Here is a 4,867-nt window from a genome sequence, read left to right as displayed (position 1 = left end):
TCAGTTTAAAGACTAGCGATGCGGCCCAGTGGTAGAGTATTTGCCTAGTGTGTTGAAACCTTGTCTTCATTCCTTAGTACCACAACAAAAACCAAATCACATTGCTAGGCATGGTGGTACACACCTATAATCCTGGGGCTTGGGAGGGTGAGGAAGGATAGCAGTGCGTTTGAGGCCAGCCTAAGTGAGACTTTGTCTCAAAAAAACAACAACAAAAAAAATCAGAATGGATCAAATCCTAGATATAAGACCTGAAATTTTGAAACTGCTACAAGAAAACATAGGTGAAACACTTGTAACTAATAGACACAGGCAAAGACCTCCTGATTAAAACTCTAATAGTAGATAAAATAACAACAAGAATCAACAAGGGGTACTACATCAAACTAAAACTTTTTTGCATAGCAAAGGAAACAACCAACAGACTAAAGAGGCTGCCTAGAGAATAGGAGAAAATCTTTGCCAGCTAAATGAATTAAACAGAGATTTCTCAAAGAAGTACAAATAAGTACATTAAAAATGTCCAACATTTTATCTATTAGAGAAATGCAAATAAAAAAGACATTGATATTCCATTTCACCCCAGTCAGAATGTCTTTCATCAAGAATACAAGGGCGGGGGGAACCTCACAGTACATACTTGTGAGGATGTGGGAGAAAACGTTTACAATGCTATGAAAATGTAAACTAACACAGCTACTATGAAATCAATATGGCGAGTCCTCAAAAAACTAGAACTGGAAGAGCTACCATGTGACCCAGCTAGACCACCGTTTGGAATATAGCCAAAGGAACCAAATCAGCATACTCTAGGGATATCTACACACACATGTTTACTGCAGCACATTTTAGAATAGCTAAGATTTTAGACTAGGTGGCTAATCACAGAAAAATGTATATATACATTTATTACTTAGGGCAACTTATCCATAAAGAAGAATGAAATTATGTTATTTGCAGAAAAATAGATTAAATTAGAGATCATCATGTTAAATGAAATAAACTAGATCCAGAAAGACAAGTGTCACACTTTTTCCTGAATATGAAGAACCTAGAAAAGTAGCATAAAGAAAAAGGGAAACATATTATTAGGCAAGAAAAAGAGAATAAACATAGGAAGAGTGTTTGTTTCGTATCTGGATGTCTCCTTAAAGCCCTCATGGGGCTTCTCAGGGGTGGCTGAATCTGGGGTGTGTGCTGCTGGGATCAAGCATGTGGTGCTGGGACTGATTCATGATGTGCTGCTAGGATTAAGGCTGCCCCACCCGGAGTGTGAGTGATCCTCCCCCTGAGGTGAGTAGCTGAGCTAAGATATACAGGGACAGAAAGAGGATCACTGCTTGTCACTTCCTACTTTGGTTCTTCAATACTTTGCTGCCTTCTGCCTGCCATGAACTGTTTCTCCTCTGCAATCCCACTCTATCTTGGCATCCACCAATTACAGACTGAAACCTCTATGAACTGTGAGCTAAATAAACCTGTTCTCCTTTAACTTCGGGTGTTGTGATTTTGTCTCAGCAATGAAAAAAAATTAAGACAAAGGCTATTACAAGAGTAATAAGAGGATGTCTACAATCAAACTATGTTATATATGTGTGTGAAAATACACATTGAAACTCAGTCTTTTGTAAAATTAATAGGCATTGATAAAAATGTACAGTATTTTAAAAGTAGTATGAGTCTTAATCCAGCATTATGAGACCAATCTTATTTAGGAATAAATCATTATATCAGAAAAAATATCATCTCTCCTTTCACTTTTTGACAATCCTAACTCTCAACCTAAACCATGATAAGGCCAACCAACAAGAATGGCAGAGAAGGTATCTTTGTTACACACATATCCTTCATATTTTGAAAAAAAAAAAACTCCTGTCAACTCTCCTCTCACCCCTGTGTTTTCCTTTAAGTATTTTTATATTCAAACAAGATTCTTAATCTTGAAAACAGTTGTCTATCTTTTCTCCCTTGGGACTCTTCTGTAATGAGACATAACGAGTGAGTGGAGAACATATAAACTAAAATGATGAAATAAACAATAGAAAGCCCATCCACTGAAAAACTACTCAGAGGAGTGCTAATTGATTTAGAGGCAGAGAAAGATACAACTTTTGAGTACTTATTGGAACAGTAGGCCCTATTCTCAGAAAAATACATGCAATCATTTTAGGCATTTCACAACCCTCTAAATCTCAGCTATTGATTACCGGTAAAAGAAGCCATAGCCTAAATAAGACACAATACTTACTAATTACTGATACTGGATCCTGGATGACCAAAATGGCAATGACAGCTTTTGTAAATTTTTTTATGGATAAAATACTGTACTAAGGCTTTTATACCAACAAAAGGAGAGTGGGTCCTGGCATCCCGTTAGGATTTAAGGCAAAGGCAAGGAATGAATTGTCTCTCTTTCAGGATCATATTAAACTAAGTGTCATCTAGAACTTTTAACTGAAGGCACAGTGGATTTCTCTGCATACACTAAATAAATCTGTGGAATCTGAATTTTTAAACAAATTCTTAGAGACATCTATGACAGGGCTGAGACATTTCCTGGAATTGCATTCATTACAAGCAGCTGCTTGATGCCCTAGCCTGGTCAGTTCTAATACTTTGGAGCTATCTTGCTTCTGTGTTTCATTGTATTTTTTTTTCTTTCCCAAGAAGCAGCTCATTCCATCCCTGAGGTGCTAAATTAGGAGTTACCTTAAGGGATAAAACATGCAGTATGAAATTCTCTTAATTTATAATTGCAGATGCATTTTCATTCTCATCTATTTCTACATGTGCTAAGTATCAAAAATAAAACAAAAATTTTTTCCCCACAAGATGGCTTTTGGCTTTCTACTTCAGCCACTTTTTATCACTGACAATATTTAGACTTTTCACACATCAATTTGTTTTCAAGTAAAGTGACAGATATTTCTTTTCTTTTTTTTTTTTTCCTTTTTTTGGCGGGGAGTGTGGGTGAGGGACAGTAGTTTTTGCAGGGCCTTTACATTGAGCTACATCCTTAGCCCTTTCTAAAAGAAATGTTTTTTAAAACTTTGTATTTTTTTTTTTTTTGAGACAGGGGTTCACTATACAGTTCAGGCTGACCCCGAACTCACTATGTAGCCCAGACTGGCCTTGAACTCATGGCAATCCTCCTGCCTCAGCCTCCCAGGAGCTGGGATTACAGGCATGTGCCACCATACCCAGCTTGTTTTTAAAATTTTGAGATATGGTCTTGCTAAATTGTTACATTGCTCAGGTTGGTCTCAAACTTGTGATTCTTCTACCTCAGCCTCTCAAGAGTGCTGAGATTATCAAGTGTGCGCCACCATGACTAGATACAGTAGACACTTCATAAAATCTTCATGTACTGACTGGTCTCCTTTTGCACCCTTGGACATTCTCTCAGCTTTGCTGGGGTACCTGGAAAGCTGCCTGCTGTGGACTACCTTTCCCAGACTCCCTTGACAACTGGCTTCTAGTACCCAACGGGAAGATAGGAAGCCTCAAAAGCGATTAGAAGGTAGGAGAAAAACATTAATTTGAGTTATTTCTTCCCTCCTAGTCTCTGCTTTGTTATATAACTGAGAGTAGCTGCTTCCCCCCACAGCAATAGATTCTCCTGGATGCCCCCTGTCTGTAGGTTCAGTTTCCCCTGAGCTCCAGTAATTCTATTTCCTCCCCCTCCTCCTTTTTGTACTTGATATAGAAATGGCTGCCCTCCATTGTCAGCCTCGGAGTATCTCGAATCTTCTGTTTGTTCCCTATCCGCACCTCCGAAAGAAGTTCTTTACCAAAATCCCTTCTTGGAGATAACTGAAGTACAGTTGGCTTCCTGACGGGGCCATGGCTGACAATTTTCACCTACCTTCTTTTCAAACAAGTAAGTCTTGTGAAACAGAAAAAAAGAAAGGAAAAAAAGTTTAGGGGAGGAAAAAAAAAAGAAGAAATAATATGGTTTTAAAAGATAAGACTTAACCAGACAACAACTGAACTAAAATTCATCAAAAAGAAAATGCTTTTTTCTTTGCAATAGATCCTCCTGATGAGTAAGATATCCTTCAACTTTGCTTAAACCAAAAAAAAGGACCAGTCTTAATGAACATCACCATCATTTTCTATCTTTTGCTTATTCATTTCAAAGCAAAAATGGAACTTACATTGTGTGAACATATTGTAAGTGCTCATAACACTGAAATTATTCATCACATTTAGAGAAGATGAAATGGAGCTTCTGAGAGATCAGATAATTTGCCTGAAATTATATAATAGCAGGTGGTAAAGCTGGAATTAATAATTTAGCATAAATGTTGATTTCACATAGCCTATTGCTCCCTTACCTTATTGCAAAGTATTTGTCTTTTGTTTGATGACAATCTTTTTTGCTTTTCTTGTCGTCCTGGGGATTGAATCCACCAGGATGTATCCCAACACTCCCAAACTTGTCATCCTTCTGCCTCAGTTTCCTGAGTAGCTGGATTTACAGGTTTATGCCACTGTGCCTGACCTTGACTACAATCTTATAATGACTTTGAACCTTGAAAAAAGGATTGTTGTGCTTATTTTTCATTAAAAATAGTGGATCTACTTCTTTATTAGTTCTTTCTTGAGACACCTCTGTAGTGATAGCTAAGAAGTTAAAATATACAGACCCAAGTTATCATATAAAAGAGAGAAAGACTATGACAGCTGATGAAGACTACATAGAAGAGTATCTCCATACTTCATGCAGAGGTAGAAGGAAGCATAGATTGCAGGGTTCTAGGGGAAATTTTTGGCAAAAAAGAAAGATTATTTGACAATAGAACCCTAAAAAACTTTAGGAACAAAGAGTGGACATATATTTTTGAACAGAAATGAGAATAGGGCA

Source organism: Fukomys damarensis, unplaced genomic scaffold (assembly GCF_012274545.1).
Source record: "Fukomys damarensis isolate Sample0158 unplaced genomic scaffold, DMR_v1.0_HiC HiC_scaffold_1, whole genome shotgun sequence".
Taxonomy (NCBI): domain Eukaryota; kingdom Metazoa; phylum Chordata; class Mammalia; order Rodentia; family Bathyergidae; genus Fukomys; species Fukomys damarensis.
This window is presented reverse-complemented; position numbering follows the sequence as displayed.